General features: G+C 43.5%; 1 pseudogene across 1 annotated transcript; it reads left to right on the top strand.

Annotated features, from left to right (window-relative positions):
- The first annotated feature begins 19,960 nt into the window (after positions 1-19,960).
- Positions 19,961-20,986, top strand: LOC307060346 (lipoyl synthase, mitochondrial-like; annotated as a pseudogene). The gene has a single exon. The product of its transcript is annotated as a lipoyl synthase, mitochondrial-like (transcript).
- The last annotated feature ends 498 nt before the right edge of the window (positions 20,987-21,484 follow it).

Raw genomic sequence — 21,484 nt, 5'->3', positions numbered from 1 at the left:
CAGACAACATAACCTAGTTCACTTGGTTCAGTAACAAGTGGAAGAAAAAGAAATGGGAGTGAGAACTGGAGGAGAAATGCGGCCAAGGGAGGATTTTGTTCTTGCCACGTTGTTGCTCTTTTTTCACAAAAGAAGCAACACGTACTTGTAGGGTGCTGGGGATAATCTAGAGTAGAGAGAAATGTTTGATGCACGAGGACAGGGCAGAATTACTAGGACAGTCAACGAGTAGGTGAGAGAAGGTGGGATCTAGCACACAAATGGAGAGGTTGACCTTCGCGAGGACCGTGACACCTTAGTTAACACACCAGAAGGTTGGACACAGATACAAGTAATGGGTTGATTCAGCCGTGTGCACTGTGGAAGTACCCTTCAAACTGTTTTCTGTAAAACTGGAGAGTAGGAAACAAGGTTATCTACTAGACTGAGAATGGGAAGGTATTGGAGCTCCAAGAAGACAGAACATAAAATACTCAGGAACTAAGAGTGTACATAAACCAGAGAAATGTAGTGTAGCCTCTGGGCAGTGTGAAGGACCCGTTAGTAGTGATCACAAATTTAAATTCATGTCAGTCAGCATGGGTGTGTGGTTTGCTCCAAATCATCTTAGCTGTATTGGGGCAGAATAAATACCAAGAGCAGTTTCAGTGGAGTAATGTGGGAAGAAGCCAAATTGGGAAGACTTGAAGAGGAAATAGGAGGTGAGGAAGCAGATATTCCAGATCCAGACAGCTTGTCCCAGAAGGAATAAAATATACAAAATGTATGCAGGTAGGGGATGTGGAATTGGGAAACGTAAGAGTTCTTTTAAAAGTGGGAGACACTAAAGTATGTTTGTATACTGTGGACCGAGCAAGTAGAGAAGAAATTGATGATGGAGAAAAGGGCGGGGGAGATCAAGGAAGGGGGTAAAGTCCTTAAGCAGGTTAGGGGATAGAGAACACGGATCACAAGTGCAGAAGCTGACCGCTGATGGGCACAGGTTTGAGCAGGTTTGTAGAGAAGACCGGCAGGAAGGTCAGGTTTCCACTCTGAGGGCTTGTATTTTCTTAATGATAAGGTGAGGTCATTAGTTGAAGAAGGCAGGTGTGGGAAGTTGGAGAGAAGGTGTGAAACAACCATCTGGAAGAAGACATAAGTGCACTTCTATGGAGGCACAGTAAGATTCCTGGCCGTTGACAAGCACCCATTTGAGGTTTTTATCCAAAACTTAGAGTCAGTCTGGTTCTGTGATTTTTTTTGTTTTGTTTGTTTGTTTTTCTTCAAGTAGCTACTGAAGTGGAGAGTTGGGTTCACCGGGGCAACCTACACGACGACAGAGCTTTCTCCATGAAAAATATCCTATCTCCAGAACCCAGGGAGGGTGGCAGAGAGAGGAACCAGAGGGTGACACTGTATGTTATTCTGACTGCTGATCCCTTTAAATGAGTTTCTATTTTAAGAGCCTGGCTATCAATAGTGCTTAATTTAATCAGCTTCTTGCAGGTTAAAAGGAGATCGAAAATCTTTATGAGTACTGGAATAAGTTTTCATCAGAAGCTGAGGCTAATGTGCCGAAAGTGTCATAGGGCAAGGGAAGATGTCTCCTCTGTTTATTCCAGAAGACAGTTATGACCCTGCAGGGCATTCTTTGGCTTGGATCCTGTTTATCTGGATCTTACCAGGCCATGCTGGTTGCTTAATTCAGGATTTCTCCTTAACTCCAAGCTATGATTTTTAGCGTAGCCTACAGACTCATCCCTGTCATCAGTCCTGACCTTAGCACAGAGATTTTTAGGAGCTCTAGTTCAAAACTCAATGGACCTTAACCTCCTCACTCTGGGATGTACAGACTTTTATTATATGGCTTCAGCCTACCTTCTTAGTTCATATCCTACTGCTCCACCTATACCAGGCTGCTTGTAGATCACTGATGATCCAAGCAATTCCCCCTCTTCACCTAGAACATCCTTCATTGCCTGTCAACCTGGGCAGCTGCTGTTGTTCCCTCAAGAATCCTTAAATATCACCCCTTCAAGCTTTCTCTGGTTCCTATTTTTTTTTTAACATCTTTATTGGAGTATAATTGCTTTACAATGGTGTGTTAGTTTCTGCTTTATAACAAAGTGAATCAGCTATATGCGTACATATATCCCCATATCCCCTCCCTTTTGCGTCTCCCTCCCTCCCACCCTCCCTATCCCACCCCTCTAGGTGGTCACAAAGAACCGAGCTGATCTCCCTGTGCTATGCGGCTGTTTCCCACTGGCTATCTACCTTACGTTTGGTAGTGTATATATGTCCATGCCACTCTCTCACTTTGTCCCAGCTTACCCTTCCCCCTCCCCGTGTCCTCAAGTCCATTCTCTAGTAGGTCTGTGTCTTTATTCCCGTCTTGCCCCTAGGTTCTTCATGACCCCCCCCTTTTTTTTAGATTCCATATATATGTGTTAGCATACGGTATTTTTCTCTTTCTCACTTACTTCACTCTGTATGACAGACTCTAGGTCCATCCACCTCACTACAAAGAACTCAATTTTGTTTCTTTTATGGCTGAGTAATATTCCATTGTATATATGCGCCACATCTTCTTTATCCATTCATCTGTTGATGGACACTTGGTTGCTTCCATGTCCTGGCTATTGTAAGTAGAGCTGCAATGAACATTTTGGTACATGTTTGCAAATGAAGCAACTGACAAAGGATTAATCTCCAAAATTTACAAGCCAGCTCATCCAGCTCAATATCAAAAAAACAAACAACCCAATCCAAAAATGGGCAGAAGACCTAAACAGACATTTCTCCAAAGAAGATATACAGATTGCCAACAAACACATGAAAGGATGATCAACATCATTAATCATTAGAGAAATGCGAATCAAAACTACAATCAGATATCATCTCACAGCGGTCAGAACGGCCATCATCAAAAAATCTACAAACAATAACTGCTGGAAAGGGTGTAGAGAGAAGGGAACCCTCTTGCACTGTTGGTGGGAATGTAAATTGATACAGCCACTATGGAGAACAGTATGGAGGTTCTCTGGTTCCTTTTGTCATTAACTTGCCCTTAGTACTTATCTGGCTCTGTAAGCACTTAGCACATCATGCTGTGATTTATGTGTTCGTCAGTATTCCTTGAGGGACTTTGTCAAATTTACCTCTGTAGGCCCAGCACTTAGCCCAATCTCTCACATATGATACACACTCAAAGCATCAGATCCAACTTGTGGAGTGAAAAATAATGATTCAAGAAACAGCTTCCACCTTTTTTTTTTTTAACTAAGCCCTAAACTTGTTTCAAGATCTCTAGCATTTGGGGGGTCAGTATGGTGAAGTAGGTAAATCTTGGGGTTCTAATCAGAGACTGACATTTGAATCTCTGCTCCACTATTTATTAACCAAGCACCTGTTTGTGCCTCAGTTTCCCCATATATTTAATGATGAAAATAAGAGTATCAACTTCATAGAGTTACTATAAAAATTATACAAGACAGGGAATTCCCTGGCGGTCCAGTGGTTAGGACTCTGCACATTCATTGCTGAGAGCCCTGGTCAGGGAACTAAGATCCCACAAGCCACGTGGCAGGGCAAAAACAAAAAAAAAATTACACAAGACAGTGCATACAATGTGCTTAGCTCAGTGTTTTCCGTGCTTGGCACATAATAGGTAATAAATATTAGTTATCATAATCATTATTATGAACTGTAATTATCTGGAAGCTAGATTCTTGCTGATTTGTCTCTGCCTGAGCCCTTGTCTTGAAACCTTAATTGTCTTATTTCCTCTTCAAATTCATCTCTGCCTTGCATCCCTCGCCTGCGCTCCCCCATCTCTTCCAAACTACCATCCCACCCCAGATGCCCAGTCTTCTAGAGGCAGGACCCTGGCACCTGATTATCTGACCTCTAAACGCTGCCTCCCTGAGGTTCCTATTACCACGTGTCCCCCACTGCTGACCCCACCTGCCTTTGCAGGCACCGTCTTCTCTAGTGGGGTCTCATCCCGAATCCAGCTTCTGCCTGGGCTTCATACCTGGCTGTCAGAACACAGGTCTCCACCCTCCTTCCCTCTTGCACTGACTCTGCCTCCATCCCCAGTATCTGCCCCACCCCAGCTTTTCTGGGGCCCTCTAGGTCTGTATGCAAGGGGCATGGTTAACTTTTTCCCTCCATATCTGGCCACAGTGCACATTTTACATTTGCTGTGTGTACTTTTGCTGAACAATAATGACCAGCCCTGGGACTACACACAATAGAGTGTACTCCTGACCCAGTTAAATTCTTTTCCTACAAGCATCCCCATTATCCTTGTGCAGTATCCAAAAGGTCTTCAATTTATCAAATTGTTGGCCGCTCTAACCAAGTCATGCATATTAGATTACACTACAGCTTGTTAGTTTCAACCAGAGTCATCTAAAAGACCCAATCATTTCATCCTAGCTGGATCTCTGAAGCAGAAGCATTCCAGCGGTAGACGATGGTGGTTACACATGCTATGGCTTTTGCTTTTTATTCAAGTGAATTTCCCAACCAGAAACTTCAGACCTATGCAATATTTTGACTAGAACTCTCCACCCAACTACCAACAGTCTAAGGAAATTAGTGGGTTTTGTAGCAGATGTAAATACATGGAAATAAGGAGAATCCCATATTCTAAGTATTTCCCAAGCCTCACAGTTAGAAACGATGTTGGCCAAATCTGTTTGTCTAAAGTCTCTAAAGTCCATTGAAATGGCAAATTGATCGCTCCTGGATAAACTACCCTTAAAACAGAGCTACCGTTTTAAGTCAGTTCAACAAGGCACTTACTTCCATAGCATCAAATGAGTTAACAACTTTATCTACGAGGCTATCTTTTGTTAATTTTTACTCTCATAGAATGTTACTATATTATGTAAATTTGTATGGACTTATAAGAAATGAATTCATATATAATGATTATGTTTTACTTATACAATTATATTTTACAAAGGAAGACATATTTTTAGACCTGGGGGCTTCTGTAATGTGAAATAAAACCCTTTTAATACCAAAGATACATTTCCTGCAAAACCAAATGGAGGCAATTTCTCTTACTTATGATTTCTCTATACTTAGGAAATAAGGCAATAAAATTATTCCATGCATCATATCAGTGGTTAGTTAACCCGATATGGGAGAAGAGGTGAGGGCTGGAGGGAGGGAAATCGCTGTTCACGACATTTTGAGTGATGGTTCATTCAACAATCAGGATTCCTTTCCTCCATGTTAAAAGAAGCCGCAGAGGTGAAAGGGACGGACTCGTTCCCCAACCTAGAAAAGATGCCATGCAGACACTCTGGAGGAGATGGACGGAGAAAGAGCCCAGCTCTCTCCTAGGGCTTCAGCTTCAAGCCTCCTTGGGGACTGGAGTAGAGATTCACACACAACTGCCTTCCAGCAGCCCCTCCCACATGGAGCTGCTATTCTGCAGGGCCTGTTACTAAATATAGCACCTGCATTTCAGACTGACAGTAGAGCTCCTGCTGTGTACACTGGGGAGCTGAATCTTCACACTCTCCTAATATGGTAAGCCCTGCAGCCCATCAGCCAGGGAAGCAGGGAGGGAGCCCAGCGGGTGCTAACATGCGCCTTAAGATTAACTCTTTCATGGAAGGCAGAATGGAAGCTAGCTTGACCACTGGTCACTGCAGAGTCTCCATTTACTAAGAATCTGGAAACCAGGATCCAGTCCCCCTTGCAAATAGTGGTGTTTGCAGACAAACACTAGATCAAGGAAGCTGGGCAAAATAAACTGCCTCAACCCAAGGGTCACTGAAATAAAACAGGAAAAGAAAAATCAAGAAAAAAAAATTCTCAGGAGGGTGGGAAAGGCAGTAGAAGAGGACAGCAGAGGGACTGACAAGTACAGTACATGCCACCTCTGCCCCATAGACTGTCAGTCTGTCACAGCAGCTGTGCCCACGGCAAAATGGCGAGCAGGTGTCCGTGTTGGCTTTTGATTACAGACCCAACAGCGATTGGAGACTGAAGAATATGGGTCCCCCGGCCACTGGCTGTTCCTCCCAGCCTGCTGGAGACCCCGCCATCCCAAGGACTGGGCCATTCAGCATTTCAGGGTGTCGCCCCAGAGCCAAAGGACTATGCCCCTTGCAGGAATAATGAGAGGAAGCCCATGGTTAGACAATCAATGTCCCCTAATAACTCACTAAAGTGTCAGGGTGAAATACTAAAAGCCTCCTCCTCTCTTTCCACGGGGGAAAAAAGGAAAACCACTGTGGCAGCTGCCCACTCGGAGTGCTGGGAGGACTGGCGAGTTCTTTTTTGAGCGGGGGTGATGGATAAGAGAACGAATGAAGTTTCAAGACGTCCTAATCTCGGTGCTCTATCCTTCCGCTTCTCAGTGCCCAGCTGGCTTCCATAGTTGGGTAGCAGGGTTGTGAGTCTACAAAGGTTAGGGAGGGTAAGGCCTTGTCTAGGCAGTATAAAGTATTTACTCCCTCAAGGGTCAAATGTGGGAACTCTTTTTTTTTTAACATCGTTATTGGAGTATAATTGCTTTACAATCATGTTTGAGTTTCTGCTATATTACAAAGTGAATCAGCTATACGTATACATATATCCCCATATCCCCTCCCTCTTGCGTCTCCCTCCCACCCTCCCTATCCCACCCCTCTGGGTGGCCACCCCTCTGGGTGGCCACAAAGCACCGAGCTGATCTCCCTGTGCTATGCGGCTGCTTCCCACTAGCTATCTATTTTACATTTGGTAGTGTATATATGTCGATGCTACTCTCTCACTTCGTCCCAGCTTACCATCTGCCTCCCTATGTCCTCAAGTCCACTCTCTACGTCTGTGTCTTTATTCCTGTCCTGTCTCTACTTTCATCAGAACCTTTTTTTTTTTTTTTTTTAGATTCCATATATATGTGTCAGCATAAGGTGTTTGTTTTTCTGACATACTTCACTCTGTATGACTGACTCTAGGTCCATCCACCTCACTACAAATAACTCAATTTCGTTTCTTTCTATGGCTGAGTAATATTCCATTGTATATATGCACCCCATCTTCTTTATCCATTCACTGTCAATGGACATTTAGGTTGCTTCCATGTCCTGGCTACTGTAAATAGTGCTGCAATGAACATTGTGGTATGTGTCTCTCTTTGAATTATGGTTTTCTCAGGGTATATGCCCAGTAGTGGGATTGCTGGGTCATATGGTAGCTGTATTTTTACTTTTTTAAGGAACCTCCATAATGTTCTCCATAGTGGCTGTATCAATGTACACTCCCACCAACAGTGCAAGAGGGTTCCATTTTCTCCACACCCTCTCCAGCATTTATTGTTTGTTGATTTTTTGATGGTGGCCATTCTGACTGGTGTAAGGTGATCCTCATTGTAGTTTTGATTTACATTTCTCTAATGATTAATGATGTTGAGCATCCTTTCATGTGTTTGCTGGCAATCTGTATATCTTCTTTGGAGAAATGTCTATTTAGGTCTTCTGCCCATTTTTGTATTGGGTTGTTTGTTTTTGTGATATTGAGCTGCATGAGCTGCTTGTATATTTGGGAGATTAATCCTTTGTCAGTTGCTTCATTTGCAAATATTTTCTCCCATTCTGAGGGTTGTCTTTTTGTCGTGTTTATGGTTTCCCTTGCTGTGCAAAAGCTTTTAAGTTTCATTAGGTCCTGTTTGTTTATCTTTGTTTTTATTTCCATTTCTCTAGGAGGTGGGTCCAAAAGGATCTTGCTGTGATTTATGTCATAGAGTGTTCTGCCTATGTTTTCCTCTAAGAGTTTGATAGTGTCTGACCTTACATTAAGGTCTTTAATCCATTTTGAGTTTATTTTTGTGTATGGTGTTAGGAAGTGTTCTAATTTCATTCTTTTACGCAGTTGTCCATTTTCCCCAGCACCACTTACTGAAGAGGCTGTCCTTTCTCCATTGTATATTCTTGCCTCCTTTATCAAAGATAAGGTGACCATATGTGCACGGTTTATCTCTGGGCTTTCTATCCTGTTCCATTGATCTATATTTCTGTTTTTGTGCCAGTACCATACTGTCTTGCTTACTGTAGCTTTGTAGTATAGTCTGAAGTCTGGGAGCCTGATTCCTCCAGCTCTGTTTTTCTTTCTTTCTCAAGATTGCTTTGGCTATTCGGGGTCTTTTGTGTTTCCATACAAATTGTGAAATTTTTTGTTCTAGTTCTGTGAAAAATGCCACCGGTAGTTTGATAGGGATTGCACTGAACCTGTAGACTGCTTTGGGTAGTGGAGTCATTTTCACTATATTGATTCTTCCAATCCAGGAACATGGTATATCTCTCCATCTATTTGTATCATCTTTAATTTTTTTCATCAGTCTTATAATTTTCTGCTTACAGGTCTTTTGTCTCCTTAGGTAGGGTTATTCTTAGATATTTTATTCTTTTTGTTGCAATGGTAAATGGGAGTGTTTTCTTGATTTCACTTTCAGATTTTTCATCATTAGTGTACAGGAATGCCAGAGGTTTCTGTGCATTAATTCTGTGCATTAATCAAATTCATTGATTAGCTCTAGTAGTTTTCTGGTAGCATCTTTAGGATTCTCTATGTATAGTAGCATGTCATCTGCAAACAGTGACAGCTTTACTTCTTCTTTTCTGATTTGGATTCCTTTTATTTCCTTTTCTTCTCTGATTGCTGTGGCTAAAACTTCCAAAACCATGTTGAATAATAGTGGTAAGAGTGGACCACCTTGTCTTGTTCCTGATCTTAGAGGAAATGGTTTCAGTTTTTCACCATTGAGAATGATGTTGGCTTGGGTTTTTCATATATGGCCTTTATTATGTGGAGGTAGGTCCCCTCTATGCCTACTTTCTGAAGAGTTTTTATCATAAATGGGTGTTGAATTTTGTCAAAAGCTTTTTCTGCATCTATTGTGGTGATCATATGGTTTTTCTCCTTCAACTTGTTAATATGGCGTATCACATTGATTGATTTGCGTATATTGAAGAATCCTTGCATTCCTGGGATAAACCCCACTTGATCATGGTGTATGATACTTTTAATGGGCTGTTGGATTCTGTTTGCTAGTATTTTGCTGAGGATTTTTGCATCTATGTTCATCAGTGATATTGGCTTGTAGTTTTCTTTTTTTGTGACATCTTTGTCTGGTTTTGGTATCAGGGTGATGGTGGCCTCATAGAATGAGTTTGGGAGTGTTCCTCCCTCTGCTATATTTTGGAAGAGTTTGAGAAGGATAGGTGTTAGCTCTTCTCTAACTGTTTGATAGAATTCACCTGTGAAACCATCTGATCCTGGGCTTTTGTTTGTTGGAAGATTTTTAATCACAGTTTCAATTTCAGTGCTTGTGATTGTTCTGTTTATATTTTCTATTTCTTCCTGGTTCAGTCTTGGCAGGTTGTGCATTTCTAAGAATTTGTCCATTTCTTCCAGGTTGTCCATTTTATTGGCATATAGTTGCTTGTAGTAATCTCTCATGATCTTTTGTATTTCTGCAGTGTCAGTTGTTACTTCTCCTTTTTATCTCTAATTCTGTTGATTTGAGTCTTCTCTCTTTTTTTCTTGATGAGTCTGGCTAATGGTTTATGAATTTTGTTTATCTTCTCAAAGAACCAGCTTTTAGTTTTATTGATCCTTGCTATCGTTTCCTTCATTTCTTTTTCATTTATTTCTGATTTGTTCTTTATGATTTCTTTCCTTCTTCTAACTTTGGGGTTTTTTTGTTCTTCTTCCTCTAATTGCTTTCGGTGTAAGGTTAGGTTGTTTATTTGAGATTTTTCTTGTTTCTTGAGGTAGGATTGTATTGCTATAAACTTCCAAATGTGGGAACTCTTGAATGTGGCCTGGCCTCACTCCTCACTGTTGGGCAGTGATGACATCAGTAGCTGGCCAGTGATGTGGGTGCATTTACCTTCTGGAACCCAACATTATCAAAACTGCTTTCCATATTTTGTTTTGTCAAGGCCAGAGTCCCCAAGAAGGACATTCTAGGAGGTCTCTAAATTAGAAGTGAGACAGTGGTTGGGCTTTTTGTGACATAAGGTATGGGCCCAGACTCTGCTAGCTACCATCTCCTGCCTTGTGAAATGCAGTGTGTACATAGAGGGAATCCCCACTCCCAGCCCCATCCAATGTGTGACTGTTCCACCTGTCACTGCCTCTCTGAGGGCTCCAAGGACCTCACCCTCTGTGCCCAGAGTGGCTTTCAGTTGGGGGGTTAGATACGGGCTCTGCTAAGTTTCAGGGTGCAGGTGGGTGGCCTTCTGCTGAGGGCTGAGCTCCAGGAAACTTGTGGAGGAAAGTCTCCCTACTTACATTGGAGCCGCATCTCACTGGCCCTTTCCCTGTATAATCAATAAGGAGATGGCCATCTGTAGCTTTGCTTGGCTTCCACACAGCTCTTTGGCCACTGGCTGTCCTCTGGCACCTCTGCACTCTCTCCTCCCTACCCTGGACCCCCAAGTCTGGCCTTTTCAGGTCGAGTCCCCCCTAAATCTCTGTGCTCCAAGAAGGGGTGGGGTGGGCAAAATCTGCTGTCCCCTTCGTCCTTAGCACCCCTGCTCTGTTTTTCTTTTCAAGCTCTGTTCTTGGATAAACTCTTAAGTGGAATGTTTGGTTCCCCCTCAGAACCCTTGCTTTTGATTCAAATGAAACCCCATTTGTAACTGGTTCCTGATACAAGAACCAGTTTAAGATGTTTGAAGAGCAGGAATAAACAAACCTGCAATTAACTATGTGTTTCCGTTCTGGTGTTTGGATACAGTAATCTAATTCTCCTTGTATCAATGTAGACCCTCTAGCTACTATATAGAAAGTGTCAGGAAATGTGGAAAAGAAAGAAAGGCATAAAAATTAATATATAAGATCTGATATTGTACCAGTTGAAACGTCTATAGACTATTACAAAAGAAATGATATCCAATTGGCAGGAAAGGAATGCTGAAAGTTTAAAAAGCATTATTTCATTTTTAATAAAACAAAGATTAAAAATTCTTCGTCAGAACTATTATCACTACCCATCTTTGCACCCAAATGGGGAAAAAAAGAGAAAGGTGGACACTTTTCCAGAGTTCTTCTTTCAGTGGTCAGTTAACTTCACTAATTCATAAACTAAAGCTACAACTTAACTCCAGCCCACCTGCCCCATTCCATCCAGGGTTGGGGGAGATGCCTTATAGCAAAGCCTGAGACTGCTGTGATTCTTTGCATCAGAAGCCTTAGGCCCTAAGAAAATATGGACCGTGAACTGAACCTTCTTATATTCACAAATGGTTTATACTGGAAATTAATATTAACCAATAGTGTCCATTTACTTTGTTCAACAATTATATTTTTGAGTTCCTCTACGTGTTATTCTCTGTTCTTGTCGATGGAGATACTGCAGACAGAGGTCCTACCCTTTGGAGCTTTTAGTGGAGGAAACACACCCCCACGCACAACCCAGGAAAACAAATAACGTGATTGTCATCATTACTATGAAGAACATAAATAGGGTGATATGGTGAGTAAAAGAGTATGTACAATACCGGCACTATTTTAGAAAGCATGATCTGAGGAGAAAGACCTCTAAGAAGAGGACATTTCGAGTTAAGACAGGCCTGGAAGTGTAGAGGTACTGATGGAAGAATTTGTTTCAGATGCTTGAAGGACAGAGACGAAACCAGTGCATGGCTCGAGCCTAGGGGAACAAGGGGAAAGAGAAGAGAATGAGATTGGTCATTAGGGAGGGATCAGAAAAAGCCATGAAGAAGTTGAGTTTTGCTTTTGGTTTTTTTTTGCGGTACGCGGGCCTCTCACTGTTGTGGCCTCTCCCGTTGCGGAGCACAGGCTCCGGACGCACAGGCTCAGCGGCCACGGCTCACGGGCCCAGCCGCTCCGCGGTATGTGGGATCTTCCCGAACCGGGGCACAAACCCGTGTCCACTGCATTGGCAGGCGGACTCTCAACCACTGCGCCACCAGGGAGGCCCAGAAGTGTTGCGGAGCACAGGCTCCGGACGCGCAGGCTCAGCGGCCATGGCTCACGGGCCCAGCCGCTCCGCGGCACGTGGGATCTTCCCAGACCGGGGCACGAACCCGCGTCCCCTGCATCGGCAGGCGGACTCTCATCCACTGCGCCACCAGGGAAGCCCAAGATTTTTATTCTAATTTTAGCACGGCAGTGATTGTAGCAGGGAAAGAATGGGCTCTGATTTCCAGGTTAAATGTCAGCAACTTCTAAATCGTGCTCTAATAATTAGTAACTACAGCTTTATCAAAGAGGTGACAATGCAGATATGGGTAGATACCTGCACATCATCTTAGCAACTCAAGGCTCTCCCAGTTTCAGCCTCTTGAAGTTTGAAAATTCTGTATCACCAGGAGCCTGAGTCATTGCAGGAGTGGATTCATATCCCAGAAGGTACGGGTAGGGATGCTCTTTTCTTTTCCCTCTGGGTCAGGAACCAGCAGGATCTTCCTCTGATTACATCCAAGAAAGGTAGCAGCTCCTGCCAACCACCTGGATAAATGAACCACTCACCCACCAAGTTACAGAGAAAGAGTATTCCCCTGATCTTGGTGCCACATTTGAGGTTCTAGATTTGCACAAAGAAGGCCAGACTGGGAAAGACAGACATCAGGCGAGGCAACAGTTAATAAAAGGGCACGCGAGGATTACAGTGACTTCAGCAGCTGCGCTGGGGGTGGACTTTCTTCCCTCTGCTTTTGGCTACCCTGTTGACGGCTTTCTTATAGCTTCTGTCACCACAGTTCATCAACACTTAAGTGAAAATATCTCCACTAGACTCTTACCTGCCACCCCTCCAACTTACCTTCTGATGACATAGCAGGGTCAACAAGGGAAAGGAGACCAATTGCATTTAATATGGAATGGGCTAAAGAGAGATTTTTTGTGGGTGGAGATCCTCTCTTCGTGGTTGAACACCTAAACTTTCCAGAGCTGCAAATAGAGGCAACGTGACTCCCAGGCCACAGTAAGCCCTCACAGGTCCCAATAAAACATCACTTAATATCGATAAGGTTTCTTTCACACTGTCTTCCTTAGTCTCAAGCTACAAAGAGGGTGAATTGGAGGCATTTATGAAATACTGTCCGAAGAACAGAAGCATAAATCCCAGGTCTAATTAATAATGCAACCCAGCTTTCAGATGAGCTGACATGCCCTTTGTAGGGCTTTGGGTTGTTAAAGCCTGTGGATCAATATCAGTTTAAAGGTGGTTTTTCTCTGTTCACCCGTAGAACACAGCAGAGGAAAGGGTTCTTCCTCAGATGCAGCAGAGAGATGTGTCTTCAAAGTGGGCAAAGAGGTAGACAGCAACGATTTGTCACAATAAACATTAGCTGAGCCATTGCATTTTTTAAGCACAGATTTATTGGGTAGGTTTGTGTGAATGTGTGCCTTTGGCAAAGTTCTCAAGGGCTGTCTGTTTCATTGGGGAAAAAACACCTCTCAGCCAAGGCCAAGAAAACGATTTCAGCTAAGAGACGAACTGCTGCGGCTCATAATATAACCCATGAAATAATTGTAGCCAGAGCCAGAAAATGCAGTCATTAGAAAGGCTTCAGCAAGAACCAGGCTGTGATGACACCCCTTTCCCCACCCCAGATAACTGTGCTTTCATCTTTATGGCTTCCACTACAGGAAAATGACCTTAGGATGACTTTCAAGTCCTACGTTTCTCTATGAAAGAAAATATTGAGAAGGAATAAGAAAATTATAGAAGTGTCCAAAAATTTGAATAGAAGGGGAAATTCTTACAAGTTTACTTAGAAAGGAAATCATTAAATTCTTTCAAAATGATCTTCTCTCTTCAAGTGCAAAAGACGGACTCGGGGAGGGGAGAGACTACAGGCAGGACACACATGGTCAGATCAAGTCTTCACAGACCAACTGCTGAAAATAGATGAAACTAAAAGCTGGGATTGAATTAGGTCACCTTAGCACTTTGATCAGGGAGCCCATTTACCAAATGTGATGCTGCTCAATATTTGGCCGTTACAACTGAAGGAAGAAAAGAAGGATCGATTGTTGTAGTAGCCACTGTAGACACACCCCATAGACAGAGCTTCTCCTAGGCAGGTGGGCAGGAAGGCCGGTGTGTGTGCTCCAGACCCTGCATGTGCCCTCCTCTGGCTCCTTTCTCCGTCCCTGCTCTACACCCCAGGGGCAAGCTCTCCCCGTTCCCCGCTCCCAGACTGCTGACTTCTGGTTGGCTTTGAGGCTACAGTGTGAGAGGAGAGACAGCCAGCTTGGGTATTTCCTCTCTGCTCTGCGTCTGCTCCTCGCCCGCGTCTGACAGGCAGCCAGCATCCTGCCAGGTCACTGCCTCCAGGGCTCGTGTTCTCCGTGGGCTCTGAGCAGGTTCCCCTTTCTCCAGCCCTGGAGGTGATAAAGGCTCTCTGCTCTCTAATCTCTGGCTGCGTCACCATGCACTTCCTGCCCCCTGCCCCTTCCTCACCACTCACAGTAGCCCCGGGACTACATTCTCTTCACTTAAATCGCTTGCGTGGAACTGTATTCCCTGCCAGGACACTGAGCCATACAGCCCTGAATACGTGTTCACAGAAGAAGACTTCAACTCTATTCTAAGGCAAATGGTTATAGTATACCATGGGTACCTCATTTAGCTTCGATGCCTTAGTGTGGAAAATAAGGTAACATGAGTACAGAACTTAGACTGGTGGTTCACTGTTTTCTTTAGGCACTTTCAGCAGGATACTCATGTCTTTTATATACACATTAGAGAGAGTCTGGGCACGAGCCCCAGATAGCCACAGTCAGATTTACATTTTGGGGGACCCAGCAAGAAGGTGGGGGACCCAGCAAGAAGGTGCAGGACAGCAGAGGTGAGCTGCTGCAAGCTTTCCCATTGGTGTTAAGAGAGCTTAAGGACTCTAGAAATATCCCCCAAAGTATAAAGGGATAGAAATATGTTGCTTTTATTGTTATTCCTGGCTGTGAAGGGCTCCTTCAAGGTAAGAGAAAGATGAAAGAAAGATACAGGAGAGGAGAGGAAGGCGGGATGAGGTAGAGAGGGAGGGGAGGAGAGGGAGAAGGGAAGGGGAGGGGAGAGGAGGAAAAAAGAGAGAGCTACTAATTCTTTCTTAAATTTCAGCCAGGGCTAGTCTCTTTTTTAGAAAACTAAATAATCTTACTTGCAGAATTAATGCCGAGAGCTTTGCTTTGAAAAACGGGCCAGCCTACATAGAGATACTTAATTTACAACCTGGAGCTCAGATGCCTTTCACAAACACCCTAACTGAAATATCCCTGTCCTCCAAAACCCACTGCCCCATCATGTGTTTTATTTTTTCTCATGACACTTAGCACCACCTGACATGACATTACAGGACTTCTGTGACTGTCTCTTGTCGGCCCTGCCCCTGGCATGCCAGCTCTTGGAGACCAGGTGTGCTGTGCATTCCTTCACCAGCGCCAGGGTGAGAGTGGACATCAAGACCAAGGTGAGAGTGGGAATCCAGCGAGTCCGGGAACCTCCAGTGGCCATTCCTCCTGCAAGGCAGATAGCTGAGCGGCGGTCACCAAACGAACAACTGTGACTACACTTTGTCTCAGGAAATCGGAATGGGGGACACTTATGTATTGAAGAGTGATTCTCTCCCCAAATTTTTGTGAAAATCCGATTCAGGGTTTCATTCACATGCTGTTAGTGGCAGAGAATGAAGTGTCCCTTTTTCTCTTCCTTGGTGCTGGATTTTCTTCCTGTGAAAATAAGGAAGAAAAGACTCCAGATGGAGAGCCTCACATTGTCGGCAGATTGAGAAAAACTCCCCTGGAATTTGTACAGACTGACAAGCGAGTCATCTTCCGTCTTATTGCTTTAATTTCAGGCTTCAGAGATGCCCAGCTCTGTTGTTCAAATAGTTTTATTAAAAATTTGTGAGGAGGGAAAAGAAGTCTCCGTGGGCCTGTCTGATTTCATTAGCCCTGACACAGCACACAAATCGAGCAGGGCTGCCGAAGCCTGGAGATGGCCGTCTGTGGCACTGGGGGGAAGTGAAAGCCTCTGGAAGCTTCCAGTACTGATCAGAGATGTTCTAATCTGCCAGGGGATCTCACAGAATCACGAGTCTCGATATATAACTTAGTGCATATTTCTCAGTCATTAAACCACCAGTATCCTAGTCAGAAGACAGACACCCACCTATCCCCAACCTTTAACTTGTCCCTTTAGTCTAACTTCTATTGCTCCTCTCATCAGAGAAATTCCATTCTCTAAGAATTTTCTGAGTCCAGATTGAGCAATAAAATGCCAGCCATTCCTCTGTGGCTTTGATGGATGACCCCAGCATTCCACAAAGAGAGGATACTGCCATTCAGATTGTGATCCAGACATCTGAGTCTCCCAAAGTCTAGGTACAGACCTGACAGTATCCTGAAAGGCAGGGATTTACCTGATGGCACCAACTAAAGTGGAGACCCTGTGGAAAGGGCAGATGGGCTTGTGTGTTCCCTCGGAAGGAGCACTAGGTCACATGAAGGTAGTCAGCCCAGTGAGACAAGCCACCTTCTCCCATACATATTTTTCTGGTTGCCAGGAGAGGTCTCCAGCCTCAAGAGCGGCCCTGTTGAAAGATGCTCAACTGAGTTTTGTGAAGGTTTGGAGCAATCCTGTTGAAAGATGCCCAGTGGAGTTGTGTAAAGGTTTGGGATGAGTAAGGGGATTGGAGGGGGTGTACTAGCAACACAGGTGGACACGTAGAAAGTAAAGAGCCCCCAGCAGGCCATCTGGATTCCAGCTCCAGCTCACTCCCTGACTGCATCACAGCCTTTCTCAACCCAAGATAAATGTTAGGATCAACAGAGCTTTTAAAAAAAATACTGGTGCCTGGACATGACCCTCAAAACAATTAAAATAGGAGCAAATCAGAATTTTTCTCCCCACCTGAAAGTTCTAGTAGAAAGTATAAGGGTATAAAATCTTTGGGAAAACTTTAAGTGCAGAGTTGCAAAGTTAATGCCAAGGATGAGTTTCTTTGGTTTCTCTGGCCACACTCGCATGCAGAGGGATGGGGGGGTGGGGAGGCATCGCCAAAACCAAAGGCTTTTCACGGCCAAAGAGGAAGGTAGATGGAAGCTGACCCAGGAGAAGGGAGGGCTGCTTCCACTTCTCAGGCCCCAGTGCTCTCAGGCCAGGACCTGATTCCATAGCTGCTTTGGGAACTTTGCAAATTCCTGGGCCAAAGCCCAGGGCTAGAGAAACCACCATGTCTACATAAGGCCCCAAGCGTCTACCTTCGATTCTTTAAGATCACACCTACCCCTGAAGATCAAAAGATTCCTCAGTCCCTCTACCAAGTCCCTTCCAGCTTAGCTAAGAATTTTGTCCCTGCTTAACCTCCTTCCCCTGCTCAAAGGAGAAATGAGGGTAGTTCTTTTTTCTTCTCTGTTAGGGGCCTGTATTAAGCCTGGTGATGGTTCCGATTTTGACTTGCAGCATCACTGCCCTATTCAGGGGGTTTGCACAGTGCATGATCTGTATGACTGTAGATGATGACCCTGAGGAGGCCATGATTAGATAAGCATGCCACAGACACAAATGTGCAAAAGACCGAACACACACACACACACACACACAGAGTCAGTAAGCCACCAGCATGGCAAAGAAAGAAAACTAGCAACAACGAAACCAGAAGACTCATTTTAACCAAACAGTGATCAAACGGTTCCATGTAAACTGTGATTTTAGTTGCTTCTTCCTCAGCCCTAGAAATTATGCTTTCCTCTGAAGAGCTGATGTAGCACTCTAAATGATACATTCACTACTAGAATTCAGTGTTCTGTTTCTCTCTAGGATAGTAATAGAGACTGGATACATGTCCTAGTGTCTAATTCTCAAGTTATATAATTAGTAACTACATCATGCAATTTTTTTTTTTTTTTAATCCTGCTACAAGATAGCAGCTCAGGGCTTCCCTGGTGGCGCAGTGGTTGAGAGTCCGCCTACCGATGCAGGGGACATGGGTTCGTGCCCTGGTCCGGGAGGATCCCACATGCCACGGAGCAGTTGGGCCCGTGAGCCATGGCCGCTGAGCCTGCGCGTCCGGAGCCTGTGCTCCGCAATGGGAGAGGCCACAACAGTGAGAGGCCCACGTACCACAAAAAAAAAAAAAAAAAAAAGATAGCAGCTCATAGGAGGCAAAGCTGAAGTTCTCCAGCAGGTTCAGTTTTTTTAAAGTACTCAGGCTTCTTTCAGCCACAAGTCATTATTATCTGTTTCTTCTTTATCATTACCATTATTATTATTACTATTTGACTACTGTTAAGAGAACGTTCTCTAGAAATTTGAGAGTTAGAGAGTGAGAGGGAAAAGGAGTATGACATTGAAATCATCTCAACTACAGCTCTTTGCATCTCCTGAGAAGCCTTTCAGAGAGGGGTTTTCTCTAATTTTCATGATCATGATTTCTATCTCATGAGGTGATTAGGTCTTCTCTAATTTTTATGAGACACCAGTGCATGTCATGATTCACTCTTTGGCAAATAACCCTGCGGAGGGCAGGGAAGACTAAAGGAGAGAAGAAATCAAATCATATTAACTAGTAGGCACTAGGTCTGTAATGGGATAAATCAACTCCCTTTTCTTTTCCTTTTGGTTCTTCAGTCATATAATTATTATTATCCACAGGCTCAGTCTATCTTTTCCCAGAATATATAACCATACAGTTTACTTCCTAGGGCTGGACCTTCAGTCTCTGATCTTCTGAAATGTTGGTTTCAGCTCACTGGCCACCTTGGGAGACCCACAGAGGTCATAGTTAGGGACTGACTTGGGCCCCAACTGGAGTCAGCATCTTTTTAAAACTGCAATTTCTCTCAATAAAGAGAAGTAGCTCCTTTGGTGAAAGGCATCTCAGCAGAGCTCATGGTTGAGGTTGATCTATTGTTTTCTTGGGGGGGGGCATTTTATCTGGAAAGTACCAAAGAGCTCTCCATCAGTCTGGTAGTGCTCCGTCCGCCCCGGCCTTCCATTCTCTCCTCACTACAAACACACACACACTTGCTTTCACGCCTGTCCACTGCTGGGGATGTCCTTTTCTCTAGCATACACAAAAGATGAGAATAGCATCACCAGTAACTGACATGTCTCTTAAACTTTGAGAAGCAGTGTTGGCAACTGCAACCACAACAAACAATCCATGTCGAGGGCCCACAGTTCTGCCTCGAACATGGGAATTCAGGCCAATTCAAATATTTCCAAAACACCTCTCAAAGCCAAACTCTCAGATCCGCACACTTAAGGGGCAAGCACTCCAGCCCTCATCTCGGGGAGCTGTTTTTAAACAGCCCTCTGCATTAGAAAGTCAACACTTCACAGATTTCTAGTTACCTCTAGATCTGGTCTCTGAGATTTGAGGTTGTGCAAATTCAAAGGTTAACACTCTAGACCATAGCTATGTCAATGAGTAGAGTCCAGTACTAATAGTAATTAGCATTAAAGAGATCCAAACAATATCCAAGTTGCTTTTGTATCCATTGTGTCTGATGTAATGTGAGGAATGGAGAAATGTGAAATTACATAATTTTCAAGAGACCAAAATCGTCTGTCAATGCTGAGGAAAAAGATGACCAGGACTCTCCCTGGGTGGCATAGAGTGACCTACACTTTCTAGGAGAAATTTCCATATTTATGACAACATTCCTTCCAGATTTTCCAAAACAGTTCTAATTTCTATCAATTTGCCCTCTTGTTGCCATAAATATCCTTGTATTTGTCATACTGTGCACCATGTATTTTTGGTTTATAGTCAGCATAATTAAAGCTCACTGCAACTTTTGGTGCATATCCAGGCCGTTTAAACATAAGTCACTCTCTTTTTTCTTCCATCTCTCTTTTCCTGGGAATTAGTGACCCCTTGGCCCTGCTACAGAAAAGAGAGAGGGATGCTCTATGCTGTGGGAACGCAGTCCACACCGTGGGCCCCTGGGTATTTGGAAGATATTTATGCAGTCCAGTCAAGTAAGTTCCTTGCCAGATAAAAAAAAAAAAGGAATTTTTACAGAAAGGACCAGACCTTCAAGATTTTGTATCTGGTGATCTAGCAGACAAGAGCACCTGGGATGAATATAAAGGAAGCGTAAAACGCCAGAAAGGAGGACGGTTAAGACTACCTCCATGGCTAAAGACAGAGATTCCCATGGGGAAAAATTACAATAAACTGAAAAATACAATGCAGAATTTAAATCTCCATACAGGGTGTGAGGAAGCTCGGTGTCCCACTATTGGAGAGTGTTGGGGAGGCAGAGAATATGCCACTGCCACTGCCCCAATCATGTTGATGGGTGACACATGTACAAGAGGTTGTAGTCTGCTAAGACTGCAAGAAATCCACCTCCACTGGATGCCAATGAGCCCTACAATACTGCAAAGGCAATTGCAGAGTGGGGTCTGGATTATGTAGTCCTGACGTCTGCAGATCGAGAAGATATGCCTGATGGAGGAGCTGAACACTTTGCAAAGACTGTGCCTTACTTAAAGGAAAGGAATCCGAAAATCCTTGTGGAATGTCTCGCCCCTGATTCCTGAGGAGATCTTAAAGCAATAGAAAAAGTTGCTCCGTCAGGATTAGATGTGTATGCACATAATGTAGAAATAGTTCTAGAACTACAGAGGGAAGTTCGTGATCCCCGGGCCAATTTTGAGCAGTCTCTACGTGTACTGAAACATGCCAAGGAAGTTCGACCTGATGTTATTTCTAAAACACCTATAATGTTGGGTTTAGGTGAGAATGACGAGCAAGTATATGCAACGATGAAAGCACTTCGTGAGGCACATGTGGACTGTTTGACTTTAGGACAATATATGCAGCCAACAAAGCGCCACCTTAAGGTTGAAGAATACATTACTCCTGAAAAGTTCAAATACTGGGAAAAAGCAGGAAATGAACTTAGATTTCATTATACTGCAAGTGGCCCTCTGGTGTGTTCTTCATATAAAGCAGGTGAATTTTTCCTGAAAAATCTAGTGGCTAAAAGAAAAACAAAAGCCCTTTAACACTTAACAAGACATTCAAGATCACAGGAATTTTAAAACTTTGACTCCAGTTGGTAACAGAAGTGATGGCAGAATGCCTAGACTTCAGTGGATATATCCCAGTCTTTTTGCCTTAAGAAAAATGTCAATAAGTTGTGCATATTTAATTATTATAATTCATTTGTCTTTTAGCATATCTTCTTTGTCCCAGTAAAAATTGCTTGTTATGATGTAATCATAAAACATCTTTGTAAGAATTTACTGTTGAGTATAATTTTAAAAATACATTAAAAACTTCTAGAAAAAAAAAAAGTCACTCTCAAATTTGGAGACTATAACCCTACTATATTTAAAAGGGGGGAGGGAGGCCAAATCAAGGTTACAAAAGTTGTATGATTTAAATATTGGCATTTAACAATTTAATACCTTTAACCACCCCCCATACAATGTAATATATTCTGTTTGCAAGAAATTCATAGAATTCTGTGTGCACACAAACACATACACACACACCCTATG

The sequence above is a fragment of the Hyperoodon ampullatus genome, assembly GCF_949752795.1.
Source record: "Hyperoodon ampullatus genome assembly, chromosome: 11".
NCBI classification, from domain to species: Eukaryota; Metazoa; Chordata; class Mammalia; order Artiodactyla; family Ziphiidae; genus Hyperoodon; species Hyperoodon ampullatus.
Note: the sequence above shows the minus strand (reverse complement) of the source record. Positions and strands in the feature narration are given on the sequence as shown.